The 20,735-nt window shown below is 33.9% G+C and overlaps 3 long non-coding RNA genes and 1 pseudogene across 3 annotated transcripts; 2 read left to right on the top strand and 2 right to left on the bottom strand.

Annotated features, from left to right (window-relative positions):
• Positions 1-2,911: 2,911 nt before the first annotated feature.
• Positions 2,912-4,546, top strand: LOC148927289 (uncharacterized). The gene is made up of 2 exons (XR_016137618.1): positions 2,912-3,040; positions 3,668-4,546. It is a non-coding gene; the product is annotated as an uncharacterized LOC148927289 (long non-coding RNA).
• A 4,990-nt stretch (positions 4,547-9,536) lies between these two features.
• Positions 9,537-11,128, bottom strand: LOC148927290 (uncharacterized). Its single transcript, XR_016128632.1, has 2 exons — positions 10,560-11,128; positions 9,537-9,853 (listed from the first exon to the last, which is right to left on the bottom strand). It is a non-coding gene; the product is annotated as an uncharacterized LOC148927290 (long non-coding RNA).
• Positions 11,129-15,847: 4,719 nt separating this feature from the next.
• On the bottom strand, positions 15,848-16,599 carry LOC125219063 (uncharacterized). The gene is made up of 2 exons (XR_016137651.1): positions 16,277-16,599; positions 15,848-16,197 (listed from the first exon to the last, which is right to left on the bottom strand). It is a non-coding gene; the product is annotated as an uncharacterized LOC125219063 (long non-coding RNA).
• Positions 16,600-17,896: 1,297 nt separating this feature from the next.
• Positions 17,897-18,281, top strand: LOC125199649 (FCS-Like Zinc finger 3-like; annotated as a pseudogene).
• The last annotated feature ends 2,454 nt before the right edge of the window (positions 18,282-20,735 follow it).

Below are 20,735 nucleotides of genomic sequence, written 5' to 3' on the forward strand. Positions count from 1 at the left end.
ATCTCACGGTAATATGCTGAAGAACCCTAGATTAAAACGCGAAAAGACAGTTTTACCCTTTAATGTTAAATTAATCTAAAAATATTTATTGTGTGGCAAAATCTGGACCACTCATTTAATAAAAATGAGTGGCTGATATTGTATCTCATTTCTCAATTAGCCTAAATAATCTCAATTGAACACAATCCTATATATATATATATATTTATAGGGAGATGATCAAAATAAGAATGCATTTAAATCCAGAAATTCAGCCCAAATCTTGGCCCTAGGATTACATGATCTAATGGTCAATAATTAACCTAAAACACTGAATGTTATAATTAAGTAGTTTTAGGTCATATTATAATATTTGGGTTTATGTCATGTTAAGATCATTTTAGGTCATGCTTTGTTAGCATGACCTAAAATTAAACTAACTATGACCTAAAAATGTCCTACGTATGACCGTGTTCTGTGTTTCTGTATTAAAATCTGGTCTTCATAGATCAAAACCCTATATATATATATATAAGTCCCATTGTCCACAAATCCACTCTTAAAGACCGAACCACCGAACCCTACCAAATTAGGGCTTTTAGATCTAGTTTTTTATGGATAAGATACAGAAATTTATAAATTATTTTCGCCTTCATCACGAGCCTATTTTAATTCATCCGAAGGTAAATAAGTCATACTAACATGTTACGAAGATTTAACTTCGTTCCAGAATATATTACTTCATTCTAGTAGGTTTTTACTTCATTCCAGTACGTAAATGTGGTTTCGCTGTCGCGTGCCATTCTTTCTCTCTACAATATCTATCACCACCGCCATGGAGCTAATATTGGTTTAATAAACACATGGAACAATGTAATAAATTATTGGAATAAAGTATGTGTAGAAGCATTTGAAGTCCTACTGGAATGAAGTAAAAATCTTATCCAATGAAGTAATAACGTTCCTGAATGAAGTAATAAACCCACTTGAATAAATTGCATTTTTAAATGTTAATCAAGCAAAAACCCACGTCAATGAATTTGAATGAAACATATGTTGAATCATTTCAAAACCTACTGGAAGCAAGTAAAAACATGTCGTAGTTTCAAGGTATTAGGTACATAGTGAAGTAATAAACCTATACAATGAAGTAAAATGGGCTAGTAATGAAGCAGAAAATTTTTTCACAACAGCACATCTCATCAAAAAAACTAGATCTAATGGCCCATATTTGGTCTCTAGTTCGGTCTTTAAAATTGGTTCGACATTGATCACAACTCTCTCTCTCTATAAATATATATATATATATATATATATATATATATATATATATATATATATATATATATATATATATATTTATAGGGGTGCGTTAAGCTCCTTTGCACCTAAGTGTCCTATTTCCTTCTTAATCTCAGCCATTGGATCCTTGAATTGGATGGTTGTGATCAATGCATTATTAGTCTATAATGTTGCATTATTAGCCGTTGTGCATTATTAGAATGAAAATGTGCATTATTAGTCTATAATATTGCATTATTAGCCGCCGTACATTATTAGAATGAAAATGTGCATTATTAAATGACACGTGGCATTAATCTAACCGTCAGATGACAAAATCGTGGGGCTAGGATTAAGAAGGAAAAAGGACAAAAGATATGAAAAGTATTTGAATACATCCCTATATATATATATATATATATATATAGGGATGTGATCAGGTCCATAAGTGAAATTCTGTAAAAAATCAAAGCAAATCTCAGCCATTGGATCCTGTAAAGTAACCGTTAGATTAATGCCACGTGTCACCTAATAATGTAGATTGTGTAGTCTAATAATGTAGCTCGGCTAATAATGTAACACGCCGTAGTCAAATAATGTAGATTGTGCAGTCTAATAATGTAGCCTAGTTAATAATGTAACGTTTTTAGTGTAATAATGTATCTCGGGTATTATGATCACAACCATCTAATCTGAGGATCCAAGTGCTGAGATTTGCTTTGATTTTTGACAGAATTTGCCTTATGGACCATAGTGCGCCCCTATATATATATATATATATATATATATATATATATATATAGGGGAGTGTTATATTGCTAACTCAATGCTTAATTGCTAACTACAACTCAATAATAGCTATTAGATATTCAAATTAGAGGTTTAGATCATTAACCACAAAATGTCAATACGATCAACAAAAAAACGTCAATAAAGCTATTAAATTAATTCCAATAAAAATCAATAGGGGTATTAATGTCAAGTTAGTTATAACTAACTTTTAAAAGAAATCCCAAAACTTTAAATTCATATAACATATATCAAATTAAAGATAATTTTATAAGGATTCCAACGATATACTACATGCATATGTTCCGACGTCAAAATTTGAAAAAAAAAATCTAGAATTTTCGTATTTTTCGTACACAGGCTAATGTCAATACAGCTAAGATAATATGTCAATATAAAGCATATACAATGTCAATCCTAAATTTGTGTTGACATTCTCAAAGCATTGTGTTGATATTTTCGAAACACTATATTGACATTTTCATCTAAAACCCTAATTTGGCATTTTTTTTTATTGTTTTCGATTTAATTAATAAAAACGAAAATTACACATGACAAATTGTAGACCACATGTTTTTTTTTAAATCATGTGGCCTTAAATTAGTTGTAGTTAACAATTAAATGATGAGTTAGCAATTGATCACTCCCCTATATATATATATATAGGGATGTGTTAAAATGACAACACTTATTATAATGACACAATACCACTAATTTGGACCATTAGATCTAAACATCAGATGAAGCTCAAGCTGCCACATGGCAACTATTTTTAATTTTTATAAAATAGAAAAATACAGTAAAGGGTAAATTTGGCATTAACATTATTTCTGTAATTCTCACTCCATCAGTTCACGTTTTTTCCTTTCTCTTTTTCAGCAAATTTCTTTCCAGATTTCTTCCAAATCAAGATGATATTCACGCGATTAGTCATCTCTCTCCAGTTTGGATGATATTCCAATGATATTCACGCTATATTCATACAAATCTGGTAATTATATTCGATGATTTCATCAATTCCATCTTCAATATCGACAATTTATTCAGCTATTCTTCAGTTGTATAGACAATGGGTTCATGCTTTTTCATCCAAATCCGGTGATGATATTCCACAATTTCATTAATTCCATCTTCAATTGTCGACAATTTTGATTCTAATTGCAACAAATTTTATTCGGTTTCGGCATTTTGAGTTCCATAACTTGATCGAAGACAATTCTGTCTTCTCCATAATTTTTGTCCGATTTTGAATTGCATACGACATGGTAGCTGATTCGATTATCAGTTTTGATTTGGATGTTTTTTCACAAGATGAGTAATTACATGTTGTAGACCTTTAATTTTCTATATGTTCGACGATTATTGGTAGATGTCGTTAGATTCTATCTTTCTTTGATTAGAACTTGTCCAGTTGAGCATGATCCGATTTGTGTTGAAATTACATGTTATTTGCTATGGATTGAGTTTTTTTGTTTATGAATCTATTGATTACTGTTCAAATTCATTTTGATTCATTTTTTTTATTAAGTTCTTATGGCCATACTCAGTTTTTACTAGATTGCTGCATTATGTGGTGCATATTGCAGTCCACCATATGATTAATTGCTTTCAATAACAGGTTTGAGAAGCAGTTCTGCAAGCCAATCGGTGTCCATGAAGAAGAAGGTCGTGAATTTGATGACCAAACCATTGCGCCGGTCATCAATTTTGATCTAGATGTTTTTCCAAAAGGGGAACATCGACATGTTTAGCTGGAAAATAATGGTCAATTATTGGACGATTTTATGTTCAATATTGGTTGATGGGTGTTGTTTGATTTTGGTTGAAGAGTAGTTTTTGATTTTGTTAGATTTGCTTTTTTTCGATGAATACTTGTTTAGTAGAGTATGTTTCTAGTTCTGTTCAATATTGGTAGACGAGTAATGTTCGATTTCATAAGGTGTAATGCAGAGTATTAACTTAGTTATGTTGACTCTGATGGTGTTTAGAGATTGAGTATTCATCGAATTTATGATGTATTCTGATGTGTGATCCTATGATTTTATGCAATACTCTGTTTCTGTATTTGATCTTCTATATGTATATTATATTGCAGGTTTATGTATTCAATATTGCAAATCACTTAGTTGTTATTTGCATTCAATTGTTTTAGAACTAATTCACATTCTGTTTTATCATGTGATCCAGCGTGCCTCGACGATACTCGACCAAAGGTTCAACAAGTGATTCTGCATGCCATTTGGTGTCCATGAGAGAGAAGGCTATAAAGTTGAACATCAAACGATTACGTCGGTGTAAAAATTGTGGAGAATTGGGTCACCATGACTAATGGCTGACAAATTTACCTCATGAATTTCATATGTAATTGTGTGCATAGTTTTGGAGTGTATTTTTAACTAAAATCCATGGATTTCGTGAATTTCATTATGCAAGTCGAGATGTAATTGAACTCCATGAATTTTGATTTGTAATTGAACTCAATGAATTTAATCTGCTCCGATTTGTAGCAATTTACTTCGTATTCTTCCCTTTGATTTTTGTGAATCTCTTCTCGCTCCATGTAGCAGACGTTTGATTTTCTGTCTTCGACGATTTAGTTGAAATCTGCATTGGTTCTATCTTTTTTTGATTAGCACCTATTAAGTTGTGTGTTTCGATTTGTGTTGAAATTACATGGGGTTTTGCTGCCCAAATTCGTTCTGATTCGTTTGATTCTGTTCTTATGGTCATACTCTGGTTTTACAATATTGCTGCATTATGTGGTACGTATTGCAGTCCACCATATGGTTAATTGTTGCATTTAATCTGCCTCAATTCACACAATCGTCATGTACTTCATCTCTATGTAATTGTTCATTCAATCTTCTTTTCAGGAAATAAAGTCTCTTTTACAAAATAGATATCATCTATCAATGGATATCGTCTTTCCGGCTATCGCATAGATAAGTGATTGCTTCTCTATTTTCGCGGTCTAGATTTTGAGAGTTTTCCTGCACTTTTCGCAATCGCAACTGTTTTCTCAATTTGAAGGGTTCTTCTTGATTTTCCTATTCAATTTTTGTCTTCGCAGCTTCTCGCCATTGAAGCTTTTCTTCTCGATTTTTAGATTTTCAAAATTTTACCTCGATTTGGTTTTCTGATTGTAGAAACATAAACATCCTAATACATAGGATATGTATTTGAATTTGTATATGATTAATTAAATTTCAATTTGATATTGTATATCACATTACAATGTACGAGCATTCCACATTTTACTAGCCTTTTGATTGGTGTATAGAATGACTCTCATATTGCACAATACTTGAACATTTTATTCGTATTACTTTTTTCACCTTAACATATTGCAATTTTACTATACGAATATTGCAGTGTGGCCAAGTAGTATTTGCAGTGTAAATATTATTTTATTGTACTTGTTCCTGCTCGATTTTCTCGATTTTCAATATTTCTTATCGATTTGAATTTCTGATTATAGGAATATAAACATCCCAATATACAGATGGGGTATTTGAATTAGTACATGATTAATTTAATTTTAATTTGATATTTTCTGTTACGTAATATGGATTATAAATACCAAATACACTTGGCTAAGTATTGTCTATCGCATTACACTAAACGAACATTTCACATTTTTCTGGCTTTTTGATTGGTGTGCAGAATGACTCACAGATTGCATAGTACTTGAACATTTTATTCGTATTATTTTTTCACCTTATCATATTGTTGTTTTACTCAACAAATATTGCAGTGTTACTCAACGAATATTACAGTACATTACTTAATGTATAGCTGATTACCTTCCATCTTATACATGCTAACATTATACAATTACCGGACAACTAACAACTATGCAACAATGAACATTCAAATTATGTGACCAAAAATGCCTACACCACAATAAAGTCATCAAATATTTAAGTACAAGTATTCACCAAATCATAATATTAGTCAATTCATTTACACCAAAAACCAACATGGAAACCAAACCTAATGTTTGAAGCTAAAAAAAGATCATTCATCGGTCACTATTTCATGCAGTCCGCGACCATCTTCTCAACATCTATCAGTCTCTTCTCTTTCGCCTCCTCAAAGTGTTTTGTCGCAATATTCATGACAATGCATTACATTTGAAAACAGTGTTGGTGACATCCGGAAGAGCAGGGTCTTCACTTATTTGTTTACTTTCACCATCACTGTTACATAAAAGAGTATTTCAATCTTAGACTTTTTTAACATTGCATTTTTATCTACACTAATATGCAACCAACTAATGTAAATACTTAAGGATAAATGTTTACAAAAATGGAATATCCTGTTGCACAACATCATACACATGTATGCTGAAATGCCAAATAACAAAGTATTGCAATCCAAATATATGCAAATAAAATGTATCAAATATGCAATCCATATAACAAAACACTGCAATATAGACTCAGATGCACTACAATGGGCAATGTACTGTCAACAAATTAATATGTTTCAAATATACAATCCATATAATCAAATACTATAATATAGACTCAGATGAATTGCAATGGGTAAAGCACTGTCAACAAATTGAGAATGAGGAATGAATTAAGTCAAATAAGAAATAATAATGTGGGGAATATTTTAAGAAGCATTTTACTCTAGAAGTGCACCCTTAATAATTGTAAGGCAAGCTTCCTCATGTGAAAAGTCTGAAGACATAACTTAGGTGTATTGCGAATATTCAAGGGGTGTGTAAGAAACCCCAATTATATTATATAGAAAAAAAAAATCAATAATTTGATACTAGGAATGGAAATCCAAATGTTTTCGTCAGGCACCAGCAATGTTTCTTTAAACTAAGCGATCAAGGAAACCATAAAGCCTTTAAAAACATTCCCCTCCGCACTCATATTGGCTCATAATAGTGATATTTTGTATCCAAAGATAGCATTATTAGTGACATATTAAAGAAAAATGTTATTTATTTCATTTAATAAATTCTGATGTCAAATGCACAAAGGAGAAATATAAGAAGACAATAAAACTGTGGAAAGATAACAATGAAGGGATAACCACATGAGCATCTGCACAATCATGTAAATAACGAGAAGATAAGGTACGTTGGAAGACAACATACCCATTCCTATTTCCAGAGTTCCCTCCTCCATGTCAACGTTGTTTTTAGCACCCATATTTAACCTGAAAAATCCACAATATTTCTGACCAAATTAGAATAATCTCACCAGCTACATTAAATAGGAGTAAGTTATAGATGCTAAACTAAAACTTTCATACATGATTCAATCTCTTTTCACGTCCCAAATCAACTCTCATAAATATAAACAGTTAAATTATGTAAAATTGACTGAGAATGTCTACTAGGGCTCAGTTCATTCAAGATACACTGCGAGCCTAATTGCATTCATTACACTGCATTCACATATACAATAATCTGCAATCTCCAATACCATCAACTGCAATCTCCAATACTATCAAATGCATTCACGTTTTATATAACTATCTCAGGCACAGATGCAAATTATGTTACACAATGCTGCAAGATGTAGTAAATATAGTAGTAGTCACGAAATTGAGCCCAAACGTCAAATTCATAGCAAAAATCGCCAAAAAAATACAAACAACATTAAACAGAACCGAAATTGGACGAATGATACTTAAATACTTAAATTGAACCGAAATTGGGCGAAATTAGCAGGAGATCGCTGATTCGCGGTATAGTGGTGGTCGGAAATCGCCGAATCGTTGATTCACGGTGTGGTGGTGGCCGGAAATCGCCGATTCTCGAAGTAGTGGTGGCCAGAAATCGCTAATTCATGGTGTAGAGGCGGAGGCGGCGAGATTTTGTGAATTTAGGGTGTCTCTCATGTGTGAATCGGCGGAGGAAGAGAGAGAGGGAGAGAGAGAGGGGAGAGAAAGAGTGTGTCGCTTTTTTGGGGATATCCCCAATTTTGATTTCAAAATACTATGAAATGACTAAAATACCCACGCCTGCAATATCCAACACATAAGACTGCAATCCGAACTCTATTTCATCAATTCAATGCTAGGCGTCCATCTTATAGATCTAAGGGCTAAGATTGGTGGTATGTTGTCACTCTAAACATGGTGGCACCCTAACGCACCCCTATATATATATATATATATATATGTATACATATACATATATATATATGGAGATGATAAAAATTAGAATGCATTTAAATCCAGAAATACAGCCCAAATCTTGGCCCTAGGATTAGATGATCTAATGGTCAATAATTAACCCAAAACACGGAAGGTCATAATTAAGAAGTTTTAGGTCATATTATAAGTTTTGGGTTTATGTCATGTTAAGATCATTTTATGTCATGCTTTGTTAGCATGTCCTAAAAATAAACTAACTATGACCTAAAAATGCCCTACGTATGACCGTGTTCTGCGTTTCTGTATTTAAATTTGGTCTTCATAGATCAAAACCCTATATATATATATATATATAGAGAGAGAGTCCTATTATCCACAAATCCACTCTTAAAGACCGAACTAGAGATCAAATTAGGACCCTTAGATTTAGTTTTTAATGGATTAGATTAGCCCATACTTTAATAATTTCACTCATTCATTAAGTAATTAATTTACTTCAATCCAGGGGTATTTTGGTCAAAATGTTTGTGGGTAAATTTTTTGAATCAACTGATTCAATTCACGTGGTTCTCATTCAACTCACGGAGTGTTCGTTTTCAATTCTCTCTCTATTTCTTCTCCAAATCGACGAATTTCTTCTCCAAATCGACGAATTTCTCTCTCTAAATCGATGTTGATTTCTCTCTCCAAATCGACGTTGATTTATTTCTCTAAATCGACACTCATCTTCTACTCCAAATAGACGATTCAAAGTTGTTTCTCTGGAAAAATTGAAATGGTTGACACAAGGAAGTCCTTGGGCGATAGTGGACGCCAATTGCGTTCCACCAGAACTTCTGGTGGAGGTAATACATTTGTTTTCCAGATGTTTAATCTTAATTTACTTCATCTAGTTCTTAAATTTGTTAATCAAAACAGATCTAGGACTAAAATCTCACTGCAAGAAGACAGCTACTGGAAGAAAAATTCCTAAGGAAGAAGGTATAAAAAATATTTGTTATGAAGTAGTAATTTGATTAAAAGAAGTTAAAGCCCTAATATAAAAACTATCTGTTTGTTTGGTTTCTTCATCTCGTCAGATGCTTAATCTGCTTGAGTTTACTCGATTTTATAACGCTTTTGTATGAAACTTGCTATAGAGGTTAAGGGCTGATGATGGTAATGCTTAGAATTTCTATGCAATGACAAACACTTTGTAATACCCACTGTTTTACTATTAAGTTTCTCGCGAAACTTGAGATACATGTCATCATTTAGTTACTTTCGATTGAATGAAACGAATGTAAAAACCTTTTTTTTTCCATGCCTAATTAAAAGTTGATTTATGAAATACTCTTGAATAAGAAGAGGCGAGCGAACCAAGGTTGAGTATGTGCTTTTCATTAAAGCTAAAGCCAAGTTCATAATGGATACAAGTCGACACTTTGGATTAGAACGGGTACAAATACCAAAGCTTAGTGGTCAACACATAAATGGATGTATATGAATTAAGCATATAAAGTTTTTTTTTACAAAAGAAACTAGTAATGCACCTATAAATATATAAGAAAATAAGTGTTTTTTTTGGGCCTATTCTCTTCAGGCACAAACCACACCCGAGGCTCGCTAGTCCGGCCCGTTGGTAGAGGGCTGCCGGCCCAAAGAGCAGCCCAATAAGTCCTGCCTTCTCTCCAATCACTACCTGCAACAAACCAACAAAGTGTTTAAATGCAAGAGTACATGTACTCCAAAGATAGAAACAAACCAAACTAAACAAAGTAGGATGAAGATCGCCAAAAGGGATCTTGCTGCAATAAGAAAACAAAGGGGAAGCTCAGTCCATTTATTTCTTCACAAGTACTATCTCACAAACAGCCAACCAATGTGAACAAAAGAGCCAAAGAATGCAGATTCGATTTCTGCCATATCTCAACAAACTGCAGCAGCAGCTTATATAAATGTCTTCCCCTTCAATATCTGTTTCCCTTCACCACTCACCACTTCCCTTACTTCACAACAAGGAGTTCCAGAGTGGCAAGTGACCTTGGAAGAGTTAGGAGCAGAATTTTGTAAGAGAATAGCTACTGCAAGAGGTATAACACCCTCTCTTCCCCACCATACTTATAGAAACATGAAAGCATGAACACTTGAGAACAAGTAGGCACGGCATATTAGAATTTCAAAATCTTAAGTAGCTTTCACAAAAGGGGAACTCCGAGAAACAGTATGCTTAAGATTTGCTTTTAGCAACTTTCATTATAATCAAAACTCCTTCCAATGAACTAAACTTTCCCCAAAATCACAACTTTAAAACACATTAGCCAAGATCTCCAACATCACAAAGGACATGCTCAAAACTGGAAATCTAGAATAAAATGTAAACTAAGGACTTAAATACGAGACTTAGCTTAGAAGGGCTGCCCGGCAGCGACGGAGCCCCGAGGATCACCGCGGAGCAGCAGCTGTCGCTCCCCGAGCCTTGGACGGAGATGACGGATGCTGCCGCGGAGAAGCGGCGAGGCCTCAGCCGCGTGGCAGCGACGGCACCAGCTCGTCGTCGTTCCAGAGCTGGCGGCTGGCTGGAGGTGCTGCACCGTTGTGTAGCAGTCGACAGGGGGAGTCAAGGAGGCGATGCCTCCTCTCTGCTGCTGGACTCGCCGAGGACGGGAGCGTGAGACGGAGGCAACAGACGTGAGTTTTCGGTGAGTGTCGTAGCTGCCTCGCGAAGGAGGCAGCGGCGAATGGCGACGAGCGGCGATGGCGAATTCGCCGGAGACCGCGAGGGAAGATGAGAGGCGCTGCTTCTCGATCCTCGCGACTTAGATAGAAGAGGGGAAGGGGATCGAATTTCGGCGGCGCAAGGAGGCGCCGACTGGAGCGGCGAACGACGAGGGATGAGGCGTCGCGCCGCTGCTTCTCCTCCGAGCGGTTTTTCTCTCAATTAGGGATTTAGGATTTGGGGATTTTGAGAAAGAAGAGAGAGAGAGTAGGGACCGATGGAGATGGGAAGAGGAAGTTTGGGCCATTAGTGCTTGGGCCACTATTAGTTTTTGTTTTGGGCCCCTATTAACTAAAATCATGGGCTAAGGTTTTAAATAGAGAATGGGCTATAATTCTTTTGATGATCTAAGAAGTTGGGCTAATAATTAAAATAAAGTAGGAGATTGGGCCTTAGCCTAATTAAATCATGAGCCACCTATGTTGCTCAATCAAATAATTGAGGTTAAGTAATGATCTGCTAATTAATTCCACGACGATAAATTTAATTTCCGGACCTTAGCTTAAGTGCTCGAATAATTAATGATAGGAATTGATATGCTAACGATGAATAGACCTCGAGTTATTTTTAATGCTTGAATAAATGGCATAGGAGGTAACACCCTCTAGTTAAGCGAATAATTTTTCCAAATAAATTAAATCTACTGATTTAATTAATGTTCAAGAATTCTAGAACTTTTTCTAGAAAATAAGAAAGAGAATAACAAAAAAAAAAAGAGAGCACGCACTTAGGATGCATTCACGTTTGAGTTCATTTGGCTTCTTAAGCCTAATTAAGTATTATTTCCATGTTACTAAAGGGGCGTCTTCGCGCGTCATCTAAAAATCAAGCTAAGGAGTTTGTTCGGCTAAGAGATAGCCTTTGAGGTGGGCATTTCTTTCAAAATGTGATTTCAGTATGAAAATGCGAATCTTTGCTCAAGTATGTTGTCATGCCATGTTTTGTTTTATGATTACCTATCTGCTTGGCTATGCCAATTTAAGTTAAATCGAATTCGGGTCCCAGTAGGGCCGCAAACCCTACTCGGACTAGTGTACACATAAGGGGACCGTGAGCTAACAAAGGAGTTGGCCGGTCCAGTGACCGTCGTGGAATGTGGCCACATTCCCGGTTCACATCAGTTTCAGATATGGTATATCTATGTTACGTGATTGCGCAATCAAATTTTAATGAAAAGAAAAGTATTTAGTGACTCGGGTCTTTTAAGTAAAACCCCGTGATCACTCAACTGTGGCATTGACAATTAAAGATAGAACTATTTTTGGCAATGTGCCCACTGAGTATATCAAATACTCAGCCCTGCATGTTATTTTCAAATGTGCAGGTTGAACGTGGACGAGCAGGCGAAGGTGTTGGGACAAGCTTTTTAAATAAGTAGTTAGGTAGCCCAAAGTAGCATGTCTTCATACGTGCTATTTTGTCTTGGACTCTTCCGCTGCAATCTAGAGTTATGTGCTAGAAAGCTATGAACTTAGTCTTGATACTCTGAACACGTTTTGACTATGTACCCATATGCCTTTGATACTATTGATTTAAGTGATTTCATCCTTTTTATGTTGTCCCTTGATTATTGAGAATTGTTTAGTCGCGAAATAGCTACGCTCACTAGCACTAGGGAGTTGTGGTCGTGACACACTTGTTGGTACATTGTTGGTTACTGCTGTAAAATTACATATATTGATCTGTAAAATTTAATTACATTGATCTGTAAAGTTTACACTGTTACTACATCACAAGCAGAGATCAGGTTGTCACACGTAGTTATAGATTCATGTTCGCTTATCACAAAAATTTATGAATTCATGTTATATTGCATATAATGATCTTCGAGCCTGTACAATTCATGCCCGTAGATGATTTGAATAAGGTAAAATATTACCTTGCCTTTTATTAACTCTGTTTGAAGTAATATTTCAGTATAATGAAGTAACTATCGTACTGAATGAACTATCTTTTACCTTGCATTTTATTAACTCTGTTTGAAGTAATATTTCAGTATGATGACTAATATTTCAGTATGATGAAGTAACTATTGTATTGAATGAACTATTTTTTACCTTGGCTTTAATTAACTCTGTTTAAAGTAATATTTCAGTATGATGAAGTAACTATCGTACTGAATGCACTATTTATTAACTCTGTTTGAAATAATATTTCAGTATAATGAAGTAACTATCGTACTGAATGAACTATCTTTTACCTTGCCTTTTATTAACTCTGTTTGAAGTAATATTTTAGTATGATGAAGTAACTGAATGAACTATTTTTTACCTTGGCTTTTATTAACTCTGTTTGAAGTAATATTTCAGTATGATGAAGTAACTATCGTACATGCACTATTTATTAACTCTGTTTGAAGTAATATTTCAGTATAATGAAGTAACTATCGTACTGAATGAACTATCTTTTACCTTGCCTTTTATTAACTCTGTTTGAAGTAATATTTCAGTATGATGAAGTAACTATCGTACTGAATGAACTATTTTTTACCTTGTATTTTATTAACGTTGTTTGAAGTAATATTTCAGTATGATGAAGTAACTATCGTACCGAATGAACTATTTTTTACCTTATCTTTTATTAACTCTGTTTGAAATAATATTTCAGCATGATGAAGTAACTATCGTACTGAATGAACTATTTTTTATATAATACTACTGGCAGGGCCTTAATGTACAAATGACAAATGTTACATCGCCATCAAACTTTAGTGTTTACACAAGCCTTATGGAAAACTTAAAAGCTAATATAATGGAGAAGGTAAAATCAGAATTTTCAGAAGTATACATCTCAAACAATGAAATAGCTTGTCCTTGTAATGAATCATTTTCTAAATCAATATCAGTTCAACATGGATCAAATGTGAAATTGCATATAGATAATGAGCCAAAGGATGATGGAACCAAGGTATAAATCTAAATTACATGATTAAAAATCTTTATCACCCTACTACACACAACATACAACCATGTGACATGATCCCTTTACTTGTTTGATCCATGTTTACAATGTCAAATCTAACAAGCACTGAATACTTTTTACTTCATTATATTTATAATTTGGTTCATTAGGTAGAAGATCCAGTTCATTATGAGTTAACTATCTTATTTAATGAAGTATTTTGTTATGTAATTCTACTTCCATTTTGCTAAGAAATAGCATTGAATGAACTAACTAACCTATTTGATGAAGTAGTAAATTCATGGGATGAAGTAACTGTGTTGTATGCATATTTTGTGAAGAAATAACAGTTGAATGAACCAATTCAGCTATTTGATGAAGTAATAACCTCATGGAATGAAGTAATATAAACTGACATGTTTTGTATGTATATTTAGCTGTGAATTATACTTTTATTGAACTAAAGAACCTAAATCTTGAAGTTCCGAACTATTTTAATGATGTAACATAAACTATATTTTAGACTTTGAATTGTTGTTATATGTTTCTTGTATATAGGTGAAGAAAACATTGGGGTCCTCCAACTCTAAGCTGGGTGAGAAATCAAATTTGAGGAGCGAGATGAAGAGTTTCGGGGGATGTAGTTGAGACATGGTGACATGCTGATGAGGGCATTTGTGCAGTCCGTCCCCACGCCTAACAAATGGGTGGTGCCCAGAATCACGGCTCAGCCCATTGAGATTTGCTTGTGTGTCAATTTTGGATGATTTCTTGTATTGGACAAGTTTGTATTTTTTCCTTTTTTGTGATGGAGAGTTTGTATAGGTTATGGGGTTTATACAGTGAGGATGGTTTGTTGCCGTTTAAATTTTTGGACGTAAAACAAAATCTCATTTCAAAAGCACATAATGAAGTAATACCTACTAGAAATAAATTACTTCATATGATCTGTTTATTATTACAAGCGTTAAAAAATAGAACTAAACCTACCTAGTAATGCTAATATTACTTCATTCAATCTGGTGATTACTTCATTTAGCTAAACTATTACTTTATACTGATTACTGCAAGCGTGAAAAAATCGAACGAAACCTACTGGGGGGGAGTTTAACAATTGAGATTGGTGCAGAAAAGGTGATGCGGTTTGTTTGATTACTCAATCCGTTTGTTTAACAATTGAGGGGAGTTTTGATTTATTGAAGCTAGAGCTCTTCCGTGGACATTGCAGAAATGAAATATGCGTAAAAGCATTTGAAGTCCTACTGGAATGGAATGAAGTAAAAACCTAGTTCAATGAAGTAATTATATTTTTGAATGAAGTAATAAATCTATTGGAATAAATTATACTATTGTTTACACTGAATAAAGTAAAAACCTAGCTCAATATATTACGTGCTGGAATAAAGTAATAAACTTACTTGAATGAAGTAAAAATCAACTAAAATGAAGTAAAAACCAACTGGAATGAAGTAAAAACTTAGTTCAATGAATTCGAATGAAACATGTGTTAAATCATTGAAAACCTACTGCATGCAATGAACTAAAAACCTGTTAGAATGAAGTAACGACTCATTTAAATGAAGTAATATGGAATGAAGTAAAAATCTGCTCATTTTCAATATATTACTTACTGGAATGAAGCAATAAACTTACTTGGATGTAGTAAAAATCAACCGAAATGAAGTAAAAACCAACTGGAATGAAGTAAAAATTTAGTTCAATGAATTCGAATGAAACATGTGTTAAATCATTTGAAAACCTATTGCATGCAATGAACTAAAAAACTGTTTGAATGAAGTAACGACTCATTTAAATGAAGTAATATGGAATGAAGTAAAAATCTGTTCATTTTCAATATATTACGTACTGGAATGAAGTAATGAACTTACTTGAATGAAGTAAAAACCAACTGGAATGAAGTAAAAACATTTTCACTTTAAATTTATTAGATAATGAACTGAAGTAATAAACTTACTGTAATGAAATAAAAAACTACAAAAATAAAGTAATACCCACTGAAAATAAATTACATCATATTGATTAATTTTTTGCAAACTATGCATACAAAACAGTTCAGTTCATATTACTTCATTATTTGAGCTTATAACTTCATCACGTGTGTTATTTAGTTCATTACAATACTAATTCTTCGCAAACTATACATACAACACAGTTCTCCATCCGTTCTTCTCCACTCCGAAAAATTCCTTCAATCTACCGCTATGATTTCCAACAAAAATCCTTCAAAATCCTTCAAAATACATACAACCGGTGCGCCGCCGTCAGCCTCTCTTCCTCCTCCGTGAACGCCCGCCGGTTTATCCTCGGGTTCAGCTGGTTGAACCACCGCAGCATGCAGCTTTTCCCTTCCAAATCACAAAAAAAATATTGAATTTCAATTTTTAATGTTGAGATTATTGAGAAAGAACTGATTAATTTAATTACCAGATCTTCCGTCCAATTATTAAGATTCCTATTTTGGTGGCCGTAGAGGGCAACGAGCTCCTTGAGTTTGGTGTCCTCGGCGGGGCGCCAATGGCCTCTGGCGCAGAGCTTGGCCTTGCCGCCGCCGTGGGAATGCATGTCGGAGAAATCCTGATCGTCGGATTCAACAGCGGCGTTGAGATCGATGAGATGATTGGCGCCGGAATGGGAGGAGGTGAAGCCCCAGTTTTCTGGTACGACATTATTGTGGGCGATGGAGAGATTTCTCATGCCGAGAAAAAGCATTGGAGAGGAGGAGGAAGGGGAGAGTGATGAGAGGTCAGAGAGTGATGGGAAGAATTGAGGAGGAAGAAGGGGAAGTAATCATAATATATTGATTCCCCAAAATACCCTTCAGCAAGCTTTGTTGGGTAAAATAATGAAATAAAGGTAAATTAATCCTAACCACAAGATTTAGAAGATGGAGGGCCCTAATTTGGTCTCTAGTTCGGTCCTTAAGAATAGTTCGACATTGATCACAACTCTATATATATATATATATATAGGGGTGCACTAGGGTGCCACCATAGTTAGGATAACACCATACCACCAATATAGTCCGTTAGATCTCGTTTATGGACGCCTAGGATTAAGTTTCGTGAAAAAACACGGGTTTGCAGTCTACTGTATTAGATATTGCAGTCTACCGTATTAGATATTGCAGTCGTGGTAAACTGCAATATTGTTGTGGTAAGACTGCAATGTTCAATGAACAGCACTGCAATCTGATAACGTAAAATTAGAAATTTTCTATTTTACCCCTCCGTGTTTTTACCCGTGGCAGCATGACAAGCACACGATTTTCAGATCCAATGGCCTAAAATGGTGGTATGGTGTTACAATAAAGAGGGTTGTCATATTAACACGTCCCTATATATATATATATATATATATATATATATATATATATATATAGGGAGATGATCAAAACAAGTATGTGTTTAAATCCAGAAATGCAGCCCAAATCTTGGCCTTGGGATTAGATGATCTAATGGTCAATAATTAACCCAAAATACGGAATGTCATAATTAAGTAGTTTTGGGTCATATTATAAGATTTGGGTTTATGTCATGTTAAGATCATTTTAGGTCATGCTTTGTTAGCATGACCTAAAAATAAACTAACTATGACCTAAAAATGCCTTACGTATGACCGTGTTCTGCATTTCTGTATTTAAATCTGGTCTTCATAGATCAAAATCTATATATATATATATATATATATATATAGAGAGAGAGAGAGAGAGAGTCCCATTATTCACAAATCCTCTCTTAATGACTGAACTAAAGACCAAATTTGGGCCCTTAGATGTAGTTTTTAATGGATGAGATTAGACCATGCTTTATTAATTTCACTCCTTCATTAGGTAAACAATTTACTTCAATCCAGGGGTATTTTGGCCAAAATACATTTAGGGTAAAAATTTTGCAGCAACCTTCATTCAATTCACGTGATTTTCTTCATTTTCAATTCTCTCTTTATCTTCTTCTCCAAAATCGACGAATTTCTTCTACAAATCGACGAATCTTCTGCAAATCAACGGATCTTATCATCAATTGAATTGAATCTCCTCCGCCTCCGATGAGCTCAGCTGCAGCAGCAGCATACTACTACACCGGATGCGAACACGACTACGAGCCACACTTCCTCGATTCCTGCTCCCTCTGCGGCAGATCGCTCTGCTAAAACAACGACATCTTCATGTACAGGTAAAATTAGGTGAAAATCCAAGAGATTTGGAGCTGAATTGGTTAGCGGAGTTTCTAATTTGGTGGATTTTTGCAGAGGGAACACGCCGTTCTGTAGCCAGGAGTGCAGGCAGGAACAGATAGAGATGGATGAGGCGATGGAGAAGAAGAAATGGAAGAGGTCTTCTTCCTCCAAGAGATCGAGCGCTGCGAGACAGAGCTCCGACGAATCTGACATCAAGAAAGCTGTACGCACTGGAGTAGTGGCTGTGGCCTGAGATTATAAACTTGATTCCAAATAATTAAGTATACAGTATTTGAGAAGAGACTACTGATAAGTTCATCGGTGAATTCGCAACAACTGGATTCATTATAACAACAATTTAGTTCATTCAGTTGTGTTATTACTTCATTATAACAACAATTTAGTTCAATAAGAGTCGAATTGATGGCATACTTTAATGTGCAAACAACACATCAGTTAAAGATGTTACTTCATTATAATGTTTTATTACTTCATTTTTGTTGTGATTTACTTCATTATTATGTATTATTACTTCATTTTAGTAATAAAACCTACTGTATAAATAGATCATTTATATTACTTCATTATCATAACTTATTACTTCATTATATGAATTCAATACTTCATACTAACTAGATTATAGTTAATAGGAAAACAGATCATTTATATTACTTTATTATCATAATTTATTACTTCATCTTATCAATTTACTATTTTATCAAAAAGAATATGTAGTTCATTTTAATGTGTTATAACAACAATTTAGTTCAATAAGAGTCGAATTGATGGCATACTTTAATGTGCAAACAACACATCAGTTAAAGATGTTACTTCATTATAATGTTTTATTACTTCATTTTTGTTGTGATTTACTTCATTATTATGTATTATTACTTCATTTTAGTAATAAAACCTACTGTATAAATAGATCATTTATATTACTTCATTATCATAACTTATTACTTCATTATATGAATTCAATACTTCATACTAACTAGATTATAGTTAATAGGAAAACAGATCATTTATATTACTTTATTATCATAATTTATTACTTCATCTTATCAATTTACTATTTTATCAAAAAGAATATGTAGTTCATTTTAATGTGTTATAACAACAATTTAGTTCAATAAGAGTCGAATTGATGGCATACTTTAATGTGCAAACAACACATCAGTTAAAGATGTTACTTCATTATAATGTTTTATTACTTCATTTTTGTTGTGATTTACTTCATTATTATGTATTATTACTTCATTTTAGTAATAAAACCTACTGTATAAATAGATCATTTATATTACTTCATTATCATAACTTATTACTTCATTATATGAATTCAATACTTCATACTAACTAGATTATAGTTAATAGGAAAACAGATCATTTATATTATTTTATTATCATAATTTATTACTTCATCTTATCAATTTACTATTTTATCAAAAAGAATATGTAGTTCATTTTAATGTGTTATAACAACAATTTAATTCAATAAGAGTCGAATTGATGGCATACTTTAATGTGCAAACAACACATCAGTTAAAGATGTTACTTCAGTATAATGTTTTATTACTTCATTTTTGTTGTGATTTACTTCATTATTATGTATTATTACTTTATTTTAGTAATAAAACCTACTGTATAAATAGATCATTTATATTACTTCATTATCATAACTTATTACTTCATTATATGAATTCAATACTTCATACTAACTAGATTATAGTTAATAGGAAAACAGATCATTTATATTACTTTATTATCATAATTTATTACTTCATCTTATCAATTTACTATTTTATTAAAAAGAATATGTAGTTCATTTTAATGTGTTGTAACAACAATTTAGTTCAATAAGAATCGAATTGATGGCATACTTTAATGTGCAAACAACACATCAATTAAAGATGTTACTTCATTATAATATTTTATTACTTCATTTTTACTGTGATTTACTTCATTTTTATGTATTATTACTTTAAAGCGAATTGACGGCCACCGGCGGGAAGGACAGCCACAGCAAGGTCCTGACATCGCGAGGGCTAAGAGACCGCTGCGTTCGATTAGCGGTTAACACCGCGATCGAATTCTATGATTTGCAGGACCGATTAGGCTACGATCAGCCGAGCAAGGCGGTGGAGTGGCTGCTCGCGGCAGCAGCTAGCTCGATTGCAGAGCTGCCGCCGATCAATTCCCCCTTTCCGGCGGCGGTCGGTGGTAGCAGCAGCTTCGAGACCTCGATTTCCAGATTTGAGAAGACGGTTAAGGAAAATGAGAAAGAGAAATCTTCTTATGTTGCTTCCTTCACCGAGCTATTGAGTGGAGGCAAGGATGCATCCGATGAGAATTCCAATAGCGAAGCGGCCAGGCTGGCGGTGGCAAGCGGGTAGCGAAGTAGCGAGGTGGAGGGAGCGGTGGTCGTAGAAGCACTAATGAGGGAGAGAAAGAGAGCTAGAGAAGAGGATACGGTGGCGCCTTCTCTACGATGAGAGAGAATTGTAGAGAAAGAAGTTGGTTGGAATTGGGAAGTGAGGATGAGCTGCACATTACTAAACTACCCTTTACCAATTTAATTGAGTAAAAAATTCAAAAATTATTAATAACCATTAGATGTGATTAATGCATGGATGAGATTTAGTCTCTAGTTCGGTTTTTAAGAAGGGTTCGACATTGATCGCAACTCTCTCTATATATATATATATAT

The sequence above is a fragment of the Salvia hispanica genome, chromosome 4 (genome assembly GCF_029641045.1).
Source record: "Salvia hispanica isolate PSC_SH4W2 chromosome 4, Shi_PSC_v1, whole genome shotgun sequence".
NCBI lineage: Eukaryota > Viridiplantae > Streptophyta > Magnoliopsida > Lamiales > Lamiaceae > Salvia > Salvia hispanica.